This window comes from Odocoileus virginianus, chromosome 27 (assembly GCF_023699985.2).
Source record: "Odocoileus virginianus isolate 20LAN1187 ecotype Illinois chromosome 27, Ovbor_1.2, whole genome shotgun sequence".
Taxonomy (NCBI): domain Eukaryota; kingdom Metazoa; phylum Chordata; class Mammalia; order Artiodactyla; family Cervidae; genus Odocoileus; species Odocoileus virginianus.
The window spans coordinates 17,982,477-17,999,157 of NC_069700.1; the positions used below are offsets into that span (position 1 = coordinate 17,982,477).

Consider the following 16,681-nt stretch of genomic DNA (forward strand, 5'->3'; position numbering starts at 1 on the left):
GCTTTTGAACTGTGGTGCTGGAGAAGACTCTTGAGAGCCCCTTGGACTGCAAGGAGATCCAGTCATCCTAAAGGAAATCAGTTCTGAATATTCATTGGAAGGACTGATATTGAAGCTGAAACTCCAATACTTTGGCCACTTGATCCGAAGAACTGACTCACTGGAAAAGACCCTGATGCTGAGAAAGATTGAAGGTGGGAGAAGAAGAGGATGACAGAGGATGAGATGGTTGGATGGCATCACCAACTCAATGGACATGAGTTTGAGTAAGCTCTGGGAGTTGGTGATGGATAGGGAAGCTTGGCGTGCTGCAGTCCGTGGGGTCACAAAGAGTTGGACATGACTGAGCAACTGAACTGAACTGAAAATAACTTCCCAGAGGTGAAATAGCAAAATAAACCAGTTGTATTCTGGGTTTTTTTTTTTTTTTAATGAAGACACTGCCCTCATTAGCTAATCATCTCCCAAAGCCCCTGCCTCCTAATACCATTGCCCTGATCATTATATTTTCAACATATGAATTTTAGAGGGACAGAAGTATTCAGACCATAGCATATGGAAAACAAAGTAAATCTACTAATATATATTTTCAAATGCATTTTTTGAATAAAAAGAAAAATGTAGTCAGAGCATAATGTAGTCAGAAAATAATGAAAAAGAAATATCAGCTTAAAGTTTATATGACTCTGTCAAGACTCCACTTAGGTTTCAGTTCTAATCCTTAAAAGCTTTTATGATTACAGAGAATAAAATAAATTACACAAGGAATTTTTTTCCACAGCCTTCTTTTTTTCCTCATTAAATGTCATCACTTGCTCTGGATTTGTTCCCCACCACTGTAATCCTGTCTTGGGTGCTGTAGAATGGTAAGCAACCTAACAGAAATAAATGAATGTTTTAACAACCTCCCTTAACATACCCAGTTATTCCTGGCTTTGAATCTGCCTCATAAGTGGTTTACCCAAAACTGGAGAAGGCAGGCATTGATCCCACTACCCTTCTCTCAGGCAAAGCTAGTGTTCTGCCATTTGAGCCAATTCTGTCTTCAGCCAATGAGAGCAGTTGTCAATTTCATCTCTATATCCAATTTTTTTTTTTTTTTTTTCAGAACCTTCAGGATCCATTGGTGACTATATGCTCACCAAGGCCAAATTGTATGGATTGGAATTGAGACAGTTCATAAGCAGCCTTGAGCAGGCACCCTGGACCACCGAGCAAAGGAAAGAGAAAAACAGCCAAGCCTGGAAGGTTACTCTAGAAAAGCTCTAGCTCTGAGGTACTTTAACTTCCTGGACCTCTCCGCAGAGGAAGAAGAGGCCCCGTGCAGGACAACTGGGTTCATTATTTAGGTCTCTCCGATTGCTCTGTGGTTCTCTTTTGTAATGAGAGCCAGGCCATCACTGAATAGAACAGTTTAGAAACTTCTGCAGATATAAAGAAAAGCAACACTCAAGCACAGTCTCGCAGTCCAGGCTTTTCCACATGTGGCTTGTGAAAAAATATGAACTACTCTCATATATTTTCCCCAAAGAAGATACTTTGATTTTCCTCAAATACATTGTTACTAAATAGAGAATGCAGCCAAAGTGTGACTGGAAGAGGGCAGAGGAGGCTGGTGAGAGAGGGTAGAGGTCTGTCACCAGGGGGTAGGTGGTTGATAGTTGTTAAAGAGTTTTAAGCAGGCTTTATAGTATGCTCAGGATCTGGGCTTACAGTCCTTGATGTCTGGGTAGACAGTAGGCTGGAGCAGGCATGCTGGTTACTCAAGCAGAAGACTTCTGACATCTAGGGGGCATGGCCAGAGAATGAGATAACTCAGTTCGAGGTATTTGAGAGCTGAATCACCATGAGAAGCCTAGTATTGGATACCTAAAGAGGAAAGAAGAGACAAGTGAAAGCGATGAGGAGCAATTATAGACTGAATCTTGATGTTTAAATGCTGAAGAGAGTGATAGAGCAGACTGTTAGGAAGGTAGTAGTCTTGAACTTGCAAGCTTATGCTACTCAAGACTTGCACTTTTGTAGAAATTCACTGAATAATTTTGCTTCTTGTTTTAAGCACCAACCATATTATTTTAAACAGTTAAATCTAGAATCATTTCTACTTTGTAGAGTTTTAACGACAGTAGAAAATAAATAGAAACATAGGTAATAGCATCATAAACAAACAAAAACTGTTGTCCTCTCCCCACTGTTGTTTCTGAAAACAGTGGCAGAATTGGCTGATTGAAAATGATTTATTCAACAAATTATACTCTAGAAGTTTTGAAATGAACACTAATAAATATTCTAGTAAGTATTCTTATTGAACAAATGAAAGGACATACAAAATAATACACTGCCTGAGATAAACTTTGCAATAATATGGAAAACCAGTTTGACAACATATTGATAATTGTTAAAGCATGTGTCAGGCATACTTGAGACACTTAACTCTTTCCTATTTTCTTAATAACTTCTTTTGAGACTTTAATTAGATATATGGTAGAATTTCTCTCCTAACCTTAATCTTTATTATCCCTCTTCCTTCACTTCCAACTATTTGTATCAGTGGATAGTATTTTACATAGTTCCCTCAAATCTTACTTTCAGCTTCCTAATTCTCTCTTCTGCTCTATCTAATAAATCTGTTTATGTATATGTTTTCAGTGTTTTAAGTTTCAAATTCCTCTTTAATAATTTCAAATACTTGAGTTAGTGTATTACTTTCCCAATGATTCACCACTACTTTCTGAGAAAGCACTATGTATTTTTGACATTTGTTGTTGTTGTTGTTAATTATACTGCTCTTCCTTGTGAAAAGAATATAACTCCTTTATCCTTTGCTATCAAAACTGACAACAGGATGAGTCATGATTGCTTTGCACGCCTCCTTGCCTCTGCTCAGGCCCTTTCCTCTCAGCCTGCGACAACCACATTCTTCGCGCCCACTAGAAAACTTGCTGGTCAAGACTCGCCTTCAATATTACCTTCTTTCCCCAGGCATTTATGATCAACCTGATTAGTCAGAATTATTTCCTATTCTTATTCATTCACCTGTCTGTCGTGTTTATTCTTATGAAACAAGGAAGTGGATGGAGCTGAACACTGCCCCCCGCCCCCCCGCCCAACCCCCCGCCCCGCCTTTCTTTCTTTGAATTATTTCTCGCTAGTGTTGAGTTTCTTGTTTTCGGTACCAGAACGCCTGGAAAACCTAGTGGAAGTTGGACAAACTCTCCTTAGAAAACACTCAGTGGGGAGGATCAGAATTCGTGGTTCCTCTGAGGATGACCGGGGAGAAGAGCCCCGCGAAGCTAATGATTTTTCTCTATGCAATTTCACCCTAAGCTTTTGAACAACCGTCAATAACACTGAACAGAAATTGAGCCCTACTCAGATCCATCGTCTAATTTTCCAGACTGTTTTATTAACCACAAATTAGGAGTCCAAATTCGCCAGCTCCGCCGAGGTCGACTCCAGTGGACCCGGCTCCGGGAACCTTTGCCCCGGGGGACTTTCGGCAGCGTGCTCGAACCCGGGACCAGGCTCCCCTGACAGCAAACTGTGGTTCAGCCCAGGTTCAGTCCCTGCCGGGAACGAGACAACCCTAGAAAGGGAGTGAAAGCCCAGGCAACTGTGTTTCTACCACGTTCCCACCACTTTTCATAAGACTCCTGTGAAAGCTAAGCCTGGTCGCCCCCACCCCCCCGTCGCAGCTTTTGCAATTCGGCGCTTTGTCCATTCGCGTGGAAGCCAACCGCCTCCACGTCTTCCAGACGTCCCCAAACCATCTCTTTCCTAAATATCATTCTATCTAGGGTAGACGGTTCCCAAGTATAAACTCTGAAATAAAGCACGCTAAGGAATGCGTATACGACGACGAGGTGGCCGAGTGGTTAAGGCGATGGACTGCTAATCCATTGTGCTTTGCACGCGTGGGTTCGAATCCCACCTTCGTCGGGGGTGTGCTTTTGATAGAAGCAACCGGGCGTGTTTTCGAAAGCTTCCTAGCATTTCCATTTGGGTCACGCACTCTTCAAGTATTTGCTCAGTATTCCGAGTTTGGCCTGATAAAGGCTAACTTCCTCTCTATTTTCTATGAACTGTGTCATATTTCCCTCCCCTCTTCTAGTGTGAAAGTTCCTACATTTAAGTCGCGGACTGCTTAGAACATGTTTTGAAGATTATTCCTCAGCTTTAACCAATCCAACATATTGTTCTCTTGACATTTAGCAGACTCTTTGAAGGAGCTTTTGTTTTCAACCAGTTCATAATTAGGAGAATTAATTGGCTAAGGGTTTTGAACTCTCTATAGGCTCAGACGGTAAAGAATCCCGGTTCAATCCCTGGGGCCGGAAGATCCCCTGGAGAAGGGAATGACAACCCACCCCAGTATTCTTGTTTTGGAAATCCCGCGGATGGAGGAGCTGGGAGGGCTGTGGGGTCTCAAAGAGTCGGATACAACTGAGTGACTAACACTTTGAACTCTATGTATCTTTTTAACCAGTAACCAATTTTGTTTCCAAATTTGTTCTTTATTATTTTCTTCCAATGCTGCCATTCATACTTGAGTAAGCCAGGTTCCTTCATACAAAGGACAATCTAGTTCCACAGTGATTTTAGTATATTTATACAACATTAGAGTACAGGGTTCAGTTCAGCTGCTCAGTAGTGTCTAACTCTGCAACCCCATGGATTGCAGCATGCCAGACTTCCTTGTCCATCACCAACTCCTGGAGCTTGCTCAAACTCATATTCATCGAGTTGGCGATGCCATCTAACCATCTCATCCTCTGTCGTCTCCTTCTCCTCCTGCCTTCAATCTTGCCCAGCATCAGGGTCTTTTCCAATGAGTCGGTTCTTCTCATCAGGTGACCAAAGTATTGGAGCTTCAGCTTCAGCATCAGTCCTTCCAATGAATATTCAGAACTGATTTTCTTTAGGATTGACTGGTTTGATCTCCTTGCTGTCCAAGGGGTTCTCAAGAGTCTTCTCCAACACCACAGTTCAAAAGCATCAACTCTTCAGCGCTCAGTTTTCTTTAAGATCCAACTGTCCCATCCATACATGACTACTGGAAAAACCATAGCTTTGACTAGACAGACCTTTGTTGGTAAGGTAATGTCTCTGCTTTTTAATATGCTGTCTAAGTTAGTTATAACTTCTCTCCCAAGGAGCAAGCATCTTTTAATTTCATGGCTGCAGTCACCATCTGCAGTGATTTTGGAGCTCAAGAAGTATAGGGTATGTCTACATAAATGTTTCAAGTCTATCCAGTTAGGAGAATCATTGGAGGTTTTTTCCCTCTTCAAGTTTCAAATGGTTTTTTCCTATTACATTATCCTCTCTTTTCAGATTATTATCTTTAACATTATTTAGTAAAAATATTTTTTCTAAACTCTTCCTTTTTGGAAAAAAAAGTAAAAGTAAAAGCATTTTATGATGGCAATTTTAGAACACGTTGAAAATTAGACATAATATTTTAAAATATCCACAAACTCATCTCAGATCTTCAAATAATTCCCTCTACTGCCTGGCCCATAGGTCTCCTCCTGCTTTGCTTTTCTGAATTCTTGTCTCTGGAAAGCTAAAAAAATCATCAGGAAACTGAAACTTCGTAGCAACTTCTCCATATCCCCTCCCTCCCCTGCAGCCTGCGATTCCCCCCATCCCCCACCCCAAGCCACCAGTGATTACCATCTACAAACTTCATTAAGCTTGCTTGAAAACATTTAACATTTAGAGTCTTTGGCTATTTATGAAGAAGAGAAAAAGCAACTGCATTAACAGGAAAGGGAATCTATGGATCTTTTAAACCAGCACCGGTGACCTCTTTTGCTGTCTTCTAGACACTGCCTGGAGAATCCCAGGGACAGGGGAGCCTGGTGGGCTGCCGTCTACGGAGTCGCACAGAGGCGGACACGACTGAAGCGACTTAGCAGCAGCAACAGCAGCAGCAAACACTGTCTTGGAGAAGGAAATGGCAATCCACTCCAGTATTCTTGCCTAGAGAAGCCTGTAGATGGAAAAGCCTGGTGGGCTGCTGTCCATAGGCTTGCACAGAGTCTGACACGACTGAAGCGACATAGCATGCATGCATGCATTGGAGAAGGAAATGGCAACCCACCCACTCCAGTATTGTTCCCTGGAGAATCCCAGGGACAGAGGAGCCTGGTGGGCTGCCGTCTATGGGCTCTCACAGAGTCGGAGACGACTGAGGCGACTTAGCAGCAGCAGCAGACACTGTCTATCATGGGGATCCAGTATCCTTCTTCCAACACTGAATGATTTTTCATTATCAATGAATATGGTAGTTTTAAATTATTTTTAAGATGGCCACTTTAGGTCCTCAGATGTTTCTTCCAAATTGTTCCTGACCTTTGGTGGTGAATGGAAGGTGTGGCAGGAGTCTGCATGAGTGTTAAGACTCTTCAGTTGTTTTTGACTTTGTGCGACCCTATGGACCATAGCCAGCCAGGCTCCTCTGTCCATCGACTTCTCTAGGCAAGAATACTGGAGTGGGTTGCCATTTCCTTCTCCAATGATAAAAATAGGAAACCTGAATCTCTTGGGGAGCTGTGCTGTGGCAACTGCTCATCATCACAGTGCCTCCTACTCATTATTAACCATTTACTATACTTGACTTTGGAATGTTTCCGGGTTCAGCAAATTATGCATTAGGTAGAGCAGAGAAATATTCTTTAGGGCTAAGGAGCCGTGTGTGTGTGTGTGTGTGTGTGTGTGTGTGTGTGTATGTGTGTGTTAGTTGCTTAGTCATGTCCTACTCTTTGCGACCCCATGGACTGTATTCTACCAGGCTCCCCAATCCATGAAATTTTCCAGGCAAGAGAACTGGAGTGCGTTGCCATTTCCTTCTCCAAGGAGCCCTTTACCCCTGTTGAAGTCAAAGCTTAGAATGTTGACATCTTGATTAACAGTGAGAGTTAGGCTCTGAATACTGGGGCTTGGGGAATATAAACAGGACCTGGCTGCTGCCATTCTGCCAAAACATCACCTAATGCTGCACAGAGCTACCAAGGTGAGTATACCTAACAACTATGGATGGGACTGCCTTTGGTTTTGGAAGGGAGGCTATTTGGGGTAGGGCTGGTGAGGAACAGAGAGAAGAGTCTGAGCTCTTTTGTCACTTACGGGAGAGGAAGGTGCCAGATTCAGGTGAAGAACAGCTGATCATTTCCCAGCTGCCATCCAGAAACATCTGCTTTTTTCTGGTCCATGAGGGAGTTGATCTGCTAGATTTAGATTCTTCAAGGCAGTATCTGAGTTTAACCCATTTTGAAAGTCTCAAACAAGAAAAATGCTTACTAGTGACATATATAGATATATAGATGTACGGGTGCATGCATGCTCAGTTGCTTCAATTGTGTCCAGCTCTGTGTGACCCTAAGGACCATAGCCAGCCAGGCGCCTCTGTCCATGGCACTCTCCGGGCAAGAATACTGGACTGGGTTGCCAGGGGATCTTTCCGACCCAGTAATTGAACTCAGATATATAGATGGTGATAAATGAAGTCTTTAGGTCAGAATCAGAAGTAAGGCGTTACATTACCAAGATTAAGTATTTACAACTTCTGGCAACTCTCTTCTTGATGTTGAACCTATGTTCCTTAATTACAGACTTGAAAAATAATCTCACTAGTGAAGACTTAAACATCACTAGGCTGCCTGGACAGGTATCTCAATGAACTTTGGGGTTATGCTGGTTCTCATACAGCAAAGCTCTGCCAAAAAACTTCAGGAGGAGTAAACCATGTTCGCGGATTGCCTCTAGTTGATCCTTAAATGCTAGCTATAAAAGCCTTGCAAAGGTTTTTGTTTGTTCTTTTAAGAAATATATGTATCTTCTCATCTCTCCCAGCAACCAGAGTAGACATAAAAGTATCACCTGCCCAGTCCATCTTGTTGTAAATAGCAAACAAAAAAACCTCATTCTGAAAACTGCTATGGGTGTCTCGGAGTGGGGTGCCTGTTAAGTAACTACTAAATCAGAAACAGAGAAAGAGGAAATGTAAATTTTTCAGAGTTTATTGTGTTTCTTGAAAGATGACACATGTGTCTTATTGGAGCTGATAACATTAACGGTAACCTTGAAATTCAAATCCACCCATTTATCTTAGGAGATACTGAGGTCCCTAATAAAGATATCATTCAACATGGGTTGACTTGAATTCTCAGGTCATCAGCTTTTTAAATTCATAGAGAAGAATCTCCTCAAATGTCCCTCCTAATTGTCCCCTAACTACTTCTGCGTCATTAACACACACTTTCACAATGATAATTCCATGCTTCATTTGATTACTTATTTATAAACTGTTTATTTAACATTATTTTACAGGCACAAAGCCTGGTGATTTAGATAATAGGTGGTGAGTAAGTTACCCATGTAGTTTATATATCCAGGCCTCACACTTAAGTGGAGAGTGAAAATCAAGAAGCAACGGCATCACAGTTCAATGAGTTCAGTGAGAGCTTATTACGCAAGGGAAGTCTAAGCTTGTGGTTTAATCTGTTCAGGCAGCTATAAAAAAATATCATAGACTGGGTAGTTTAAATCATGTGTATGTGGTCATGTGAAACATTCAGAAGGTAATGGTCACAGAATCAGGTGGATTGTGTAATGTGGGAGAGAAATATGTGGTGGACATGTAGATATTGGGGTCACCACTTTCTATAAGTCAACTGAGAGAGCAGAAAAATAACATGACAAACAGAAAGGGCATGAATTGAAAAGAATGCATAAATAGAACCATGTACTTTTAGCCTTCAGTGCTCCAGCTGTTCTTTTCCTTTTTAGTAAACCAGAAAGAAGCCACAGACATGAAATACGTCATCCTTATATATTTGTTTTTTTCAAAAGGTTTTCCCTGGGACTGTCCATGAAATTAGAAGATGATTTGGAGTGATCTCATCCAGGGAATAATCTTCCTATTACTGTATCTGGCATTGGAGAGAACTTCTTTTTGTTTGTGGCCATGTATATGTGTCTGTTACAGGAAGAGAGGAAAAAACCTATAGACCTTATTCTTATTCACCTGCCTTTTGTTAACACAATGACATTTTGTACCAAAGGAATCTCAGATACAGTGTCAGCTTTTCATTTCAGTAACTCTCCATGTGGTGGTGGTTGTAGAGCTGTGGTGTATCTGGTGAGAGTGGCGTGTGGTCTTTCAGTCTGTACTATCTGTCTCCCAGCGTGGTTCAAGTCATCACCAGTCATCCTAGGACTACTTTATGGAGAAAGCTCAAACCACTGACTGCATGGCAAATTCTTCCCTATCTCCCCCTCTTCTGGATCCTTAATTTCCTGATAAGCTCTAACTTGCTCTAACTAACATCACAACAGGCAATAGTATGAACAAATGTGGAAATAAACCATATGTTGAGTATTGCTATATGCTACCATCTAGGCAAATAGTTTGATGGCTTTTCCTCACTATCATGTCTCTGCAGGACATCTTCTTCCAGGTTCTCATGGGCTGGAGCAGTGGGTACATGGCTTTTCATTTGTATAAGCAGCATAAGTATGTCCTCTAATTTCAGAGCTCGAGGTTTCCAAAACACTCCACCCAAGAAATCAGAGCTGCTGAAAGTGTTCTCATTCTCATGATCTGTTTCCTTTTCTTGTGTTGGGGAGATTCCATTTTTTCCCTCCTATTTAGGTTTATTCTTGATTAAATAATAACATATTATCAAATATTAAAATATTTCCAACATTTGGCTTTGCTAGTCTCAGCCTCTTCGTGTTGATCAGCAGGAATGTCTACCTAGCTAACTGCTGGTACACTGGAAAACTGGGGAAACTACTTTTTATATTGATTCCTCTGGTAACTAAAGGAAGATTATTTAGTCACTTTTATTTTCCCCAGAAAAAATTCTGTCCAGCATAAATTAGAGGCTAAGACTTGTAATTAAGATAAAGGACACAGTTTTGTGATGTTAGGTTCATTAACAGGACGACTCAATCCATTATTTTAAAGTATTTGAGTTCTGAAAAAGTCTTAAAATATGCATCTGGGAGGTTTGAATTTTTCCCTTTTTACCTTTCACTTTCTATCACCCAATTAATTTTGAAGCTGTGACCTAACACAGTAGGCTGGGGAGAAGAGAAAATTGGGTGCATTTCTTAAAGGATAACCAAAATAAAAATCAAGAAATGCATAGTGAGAGTGAGGGTGGAAAATAAACCACTTCCTTGTAGTTTCATCCTGTTGTAGTCACTGCCTGTCCCAAGGAATTCATGGAAACTTCAGAGGTGGAAAAAAAATTCAGAGTTGTAATCTCGGTGCCTTCTTCGCAGACTAGGACTTGAATCCTATATCCTCAGTTTAAAACGTTGATGTACTCTTGACCAAACTACAGAAACTCTAAAGTATCTTAGAATTAAAAGATAATAGAGTCTGTAACTGCCATGTAAGTTATTTCATGTCCTTTTGAGGATTAATTCAGGCACTCTCTGATTACACACAAAACACCAGCCTTTAATGTGCACTTTGTGTAAAATCCCAATTTTTATGCCTTTCAAATATATATTCCATCTTGGCTGATCAAAAGTTTCCTCATACACGGTGTTATGGGGAAAGTAGAAAAACATTGGTAGGAAACTTTATTAAAAAATTAATTGAGTTGATGAACCAGCTTTCAAAGGAGCTGGCACTTCAAATTCCTTTCTCTGAATCCTTACTGAAATGCCAAAACTTTCTTCTAAAGCTAAAGATACATACAAGAGGCAGCCAAACTAAGCATTCATCTGCCAGCATTGCCTTTTTTTCCAGCGAAGTCTTATGAGAAACTCAGAAAGCAGGGATGCCAATCTATAAAAAATTTGAAGACAGCTGCTTGCACCGAAGAGAAGATCTTTGGGAATCTTTTTCTAAAGTGTTAAATCTTTGAAGGATTCTGTTCTTAGTTCTAACAGAATATAGAGATTTCAAAATCATAAAACAGATGCAAAAACAATGACCTGTGCTTGAGGTACAATACTGGCTTAGGGGTCCACATATTGAAATAATATCTTGACAGAAATGCTTACTTATGACTAAGCAAGTTTCCAGGGGGCTTGTCAAAGAAAATTTCAATTTCCTCTATGAAAGTAAAGTATAGAAAACTAATATGAATGTTACTCAAATTATTTGTCACACCACGAACTACATAATGAAATCTAGAATACATACTTCTTTAGACAAATTACGAATCAAATCTGAAACTAACAATATTGTGGGTCAATTATATTTCAATTTTAAAAATATGGTTCAAAAACAGAGTACTTTCTTAATGTGACCTTTATGACATAATCTTGTAAGTTAAGTCATAGATTAGTATACAGGTGGAACTCACTTTGTAGTGGTTACTGCATAACCGACAGGAGGAAGGATGAAAACCTTAGTAACTTGGGTCTAAATTAAAAGGTCATCATAAGACCCCCAAATGTATATTAGTTGTTATTTAAATATAGGGGACTCATACTTCGTGTGGGGGCAAGAAAATTGACTCTAGTTCTTCTTATATTAAACATGGGCAGGTGGGTAGTGTAAGTGGCTCGTTGGTCTAGGGGTATGATTCTCGCTTCGGGTGCGAGAGGTCCCGGGTTCAAATCCCGGACGAGCCCACTTCATTTTCCAATAAATAGTGAGGAAAAGTATTTTCTCTAATATTCTCGCCAAAAAGATGGGATTTCATTGCATTGACAATGTGATTTCGTCTTCCGAGCAGCTGGGTACTTAATTCCAGATCTCCTTGATTGGGAGGTGTCTGGAGTGTTGATGCTAGTTCGCAGACGCTCCCCTCACAGTTCCTGTTCTCCTGTGGATCTCTTTCCAAAAGTGAAGAACGAAGGCCTTGGGCACCTAGTTTGTGCCTACGTACGTACGTGCCTACGTAGGTGCGTGTGCGTACTTGACTGGGTCGGGCGGAGCGGGGAAGTGTGAATTACGGTCAACCAGTGCCTGCCTTCCTCTGGTAGAGATGTGGATTTGCATATCCACTGCTATCTCCGACTTGAGTGATCATTCTCCCACTGGCAGCAGTTACTGGTACCGCACTGACTAAAATAAAAGGCACTCCTACTTGCTGCCGCCGCCGCCACTCCCACTGTAATCAACGGTTAGGATGTAAACCTCTTTCTTTTCCTGCGTTGCACCTTGGAGCTGCACTCCCTGGTCAGAGTTTTTTTTACCTATTCATTCAACGAATGAATATTCAGTGAATACTACGTGTCAGCCTCTGCTGGATCTCAGGGATGCGGTGAGGGACCAGGAATAAAAAAAAATTTTAAAAACCAGTTTTTGTTTCTATGGGATTTAATACCGCAAGTAACTAAATTTTGCAATTACCTTGCGTTCTAAGAGGAAGTGTAGAATTCCCAGAGCACAACTATCCAGAGGCCACCTGTAGATTTCCAGGGAATATTGCCGGCCACAGTTTGTCCACCGGGAGAGAAAAACCAGGAAGAGAAATCGCTAACACTTGGAAGTTCCAGGGTTTCCCTACCCCAAACCTGGAAACTTGCCATACCTTCTCCTTGACCCCAGGAAAACCTCTCAATTTGAAACTGTTGAAAACGTTCAGGTGAATTGATTAATGAAATTTGGAAGATGAAGAAATAAGATGGAGAGGGGAGGTATTAATCCAGTTACTTTGCTCATGCTAGCTAAATTAAGATATATCCTCAGGATAACCGTCTTAATGTGTTTCTTCCTTGCTTCTTGATACCCTAGCAACTCACTTGGCCCTGCTTATGTTGGTATTCTGAAATATTATCTCTTTTTTACCTTTCCTTGTTATTTTTTGTCTTTCTTTGATCAATTTTGGGAACCCAGTAAGTATGAAGGTACACGTTTGGAGAAGGATTTCCTCCAACCTCTGTCCTTTAAGAATTTTCTCAGAATTTAAGAAGTCAGTTTTACATCATCTAAGCAGATTTAATAATCCTTTTTCAAGGGATTTTACTATCCCAAGAAGAATGAGTTAAAGATATTGCCTGATAGTAAATGGCAGAGGTAGATCACTTTACAAGTGAAGCCCACAGTCAATAAACTAGACTCATAATCTCATTTTCAGTCATTTTTAGGGCCTAATTATATCTGCAGACCAGCAATCAAAGATCACTAGACATCTAAAGTGAATGCCTAATATGAAAGACAGAGATGAACGTGAACTGAAAAAATAAGAGGAAAATATTATGCAGAGAGGAGAAAGAAAATCTCAGGCATGTTATTACATCTATTCTTGTTTTAAAAGAGGCTGCTGTTCAACAAGGTAACTCTTAAGTACAGAAGTCTCAAAGTTGAAATTGTGGGAGTAGACATGAAAAACTTAATAGAATAGTTGAAATAAAATGTAAAGGACATTTTCCAGAATGTAGAGTAATAATATAAGGGCACACTCCTGCAGTCATGCTCCTTCACATTTACCCAAATGAGCTGAAAATCTACATCCACAAAAAACCCTGCACATGAATGTTTAAAGCAACCTTATTCATAATTGTCAATACTTGAAAGCAACCAAAATGCACTTCAATACATTAATGGATAAACAAACTGGGGTACATCCATACACTGGAATATTAGTAATAAGAAGAAATAAACTATCAAGTCATAAAAAGACATGTAGGAAACTTAAAAAACATATTACTAACTGAAAGAAGCCAATTTGAAAAGGCTGCATACTGTGTGATTCCAACTATATGACTTTCTGGGAAAAGTAAAGATATAGAAACAGTAAAACTACCAGTTGTTTTAGGGGATGTATGGATGAAGATGTGGAACACAGGGCAATATAACTATTCTGTGCGATACTGTAAGGATGGAAACATGTCATTATACATTTGTCAAACCCAAAGAATGTCTAAAGTGAAGAGTAAACCCTTAATATGAAGAATGTTAATAATATATTAATATTGGTTCATCAGTTGTAACAAATGAACCAAATAATATAAGATGTAAATCATAGGAAAAGCTGTGGGGGACAATAGGAGGTATGTGTGGACTCTGTACTTTTGTATTAATTTTTCTGTACACCTAAAACTGCCTTAAAAATAGAGTCTATTAAAAAATATAAACGGATTGTAACTAGGAGAGAATAATACTTTTTGGAAAGTAGAGGAAACATCCCAGAGGTTTAAAGTCCAAGTATAAAATATTCTAGGGAAAAAAAGATAAAGTGAGAGAATACAGAACACATAAGTGATAAAACTGACAAAAAAGTAAAGTTAATTTCTCAAACTGAAATAGATGATTTTTCCAAATTTAATGATGTAGTAGAGCTCCCAGAACAGTGAATGAAAATAGATACACACAAAGGCATATCTTTCAGACAGTTGAGTATATTGAAGACAAAGAAATCATCTTGAAAGAGAAAAAAACTAATTACAAATGAAACATAGTAATTAGAATGACCTAGTAATTCTCAAAAGCAATACTGAAGTCTAGAAGAAAATGGAGAACTCTTTCAAAATCCTGAAAGAAAATATTCCCTAGCATTCCATACCCAACCAAATATTTAAGCAAGTGTCAGAGAAATATAAAAGATATTTTCCAACACCAAAACATTAAAAAATCTTATCTCCAGTGAAATCTTTCTCAGGAAAACATCAGGATGAAAACTGTATAGCTAGTACAGAAAACACCCAATTTCTTTTTTTGTCAAAGCTTTTATAGTTATTTGTGGTAATTTGAGAAAAAACTTTAATGTTCAGGAAACAAAAATATCATGAGAGACCAGTGAATGGTATTTTCCAATCATAATATATGAACAGTGATACTAATTCAATAAATATTATGATATAAGTAAATTCAGAAGAAAAATCAATAGTAAGGGTATCTGTATATGGTGTTATTTAAGGCAAGGAAAGAGAAATGACTCTTCTTTTTATTTAAGAAGTAATCAATAGGAAATACTAAACTGAAAAAAATTTAAAATTAGAAATAAAAGCATCTGTATTAATTAAGACACAATTTGGTCTCTGTAACAAAGACCCCAATGAACTGTACGTTAAAGGAAGAAGAAAGATAGCATTAAGTCATGTCTGACTCTTAAAAGCCCATGAACTGTAGCCTGTCAGTCCCCACTGTCCATGGGATTCTCCAGGCAAGAATACTGAAGTGGGTTGCCATTTCCTTCTCCAGGGGATCCTCCTGACCCAGGAATTGAATCCAGGTCTCCCACATTGCTTTTTCCAACTGAGCTACACAGGAAGCCTTCACGATCTCCCATGTAACAGTCTGAAGGTATAATCAATCCCAGAGTCATACTTTGGCTCTGGGGTGTTGGTTCTAATCTATCTCATGGTTCCCGCCTTCCTATGAGTTACTGTTTCCAATCTCTTTATATTTCACGACACCTTCATTCCTATAATGCTGCCTTTTCCAGCAAGCAGATACAGTCGGAAGAGAGAAATGAATGGTATTTCTTTCCTCTTCTGAACAGAACTTGAAAGCTTTACATCCACTTTATCTCTAATGCCCTGGTTTAGAAATTGGCCACATGGCCACGCATCAGGGAAAGTTGTGCGCTGTAATTTTTTCATGGATGTCTATGAACGCTACCAAATTTCCATTTCTTGGAAGGAAAGAACAAATACCGGTGGTAACTAGCCATCTCTGCCACAGCATGATATTTGGAAGCATGCTGGTAAAACAAAAACAACACAATCAAAAAGCCAAATGACTGAAAATCTTTGCCTCTACCAAAGGGGGAAGAGAACCACTTTCTAACACACATATTTCTGAAGTACTTGAGATTTTGAAACATATAGTTAATTTTAAACAATTAAAAAAAAAAAAGCTTTAAGCTGAGAACCAAGGGTGGATAAAAACGTTTATCCAGGTTAAAATGAAAAAGGGCAAGAGCAGTCTATGAGGGAAAATGTCTTGTTGGAAGAAAGGGGAAATAAATTTTTCTTAATACAAAATCGTGAATTGGACTGAGCATGAAAAATAAGGTGGAGGGACATGGGTTAAATTGAAGTGAAGATCCAGGCAGAACAATGCAGCCTATATTAAAATATAAGGATTTTTCCAAAAATATTTTAAATTTATTTGTTTCTAATCGAAGGATAGTTGTTTTGCAATACTGTGTTGGTTTCTGCCATACTTCAGTATGAATCAGCCATAGGTAAACATATGTCCCCTACCTCTTGTCCCTCCCTCCCACCCCCGTTCCCCAATTTTTTTTTCTTAAAGGACTTTTCCAAGCAAGAAGAGAGATTGATTCTCTGGGACAAGTTAAGGATGGTTTTTCACTGAAGAAAATGTTAGAGCAACTTAAGGTAGTGTCCTCATGAAATGGAGTAGTACTGTATGATTGTTGCCCCACACTCCCCATGTCTTTTGCCTGCCTTTTGTGTGTGAAAACTTAGTCAAAGAATAAGTTTAATCAGAGAAGTGAGAAATGCTGAAACAAAGGAAAACAATCAAGGAGACTAAATACTAACAATGCAGTTATTAAGCACAGTTAAGGGCCTTTCTCAAGGGCTGTAGACAATATTCTGAGCCATTTCCTGTGAGCTGGCTTATAGATTCCAAAACACCCGGTGGAAAAGTTAACTACAGGATGACCAGACTGTACCCAGGATATGAGCTACCACAATTCTGAGAGCTGACTGCAAAGAAATGGGAACAAGTGCACCCTGGAACTGAGGATTAACTGTACCTAAAACAACCAAGATGATGCTGGTCAGACCACTG

The 16,681-nt window shown here is 39.6% G+C and overlaps 2 non-coding genes across 2 annotated transcripts; both read left to right on the forward strand.

The window, feature by feature from the left end:
- Positions 1-3,857: 3,857 nt before the first annotated feature.
- TRNAS-GCU (transfer RNA serine (anticodon GCU)) lies at positions 3,858-3,939 on the forward strand. Its single transcript has one exon. It is a non-coding gene; the product is annotated as a tRNA-Ser (tRNA).
- A 7,593-nt stretch (positions 3,940-11,532) lies between these two features.
- Positions 11,533-11,604, forward strand: TRNAP-CGG (transfer RNA proline (anticodon CGG)). The gene has a single exon. It is a non-coding gene; the product is annotated as a tRNA-Pro (tRNA).
- The last annotated feature ends 5,077 nt before the right edge of the window (positions 11,605-16,681 follow it).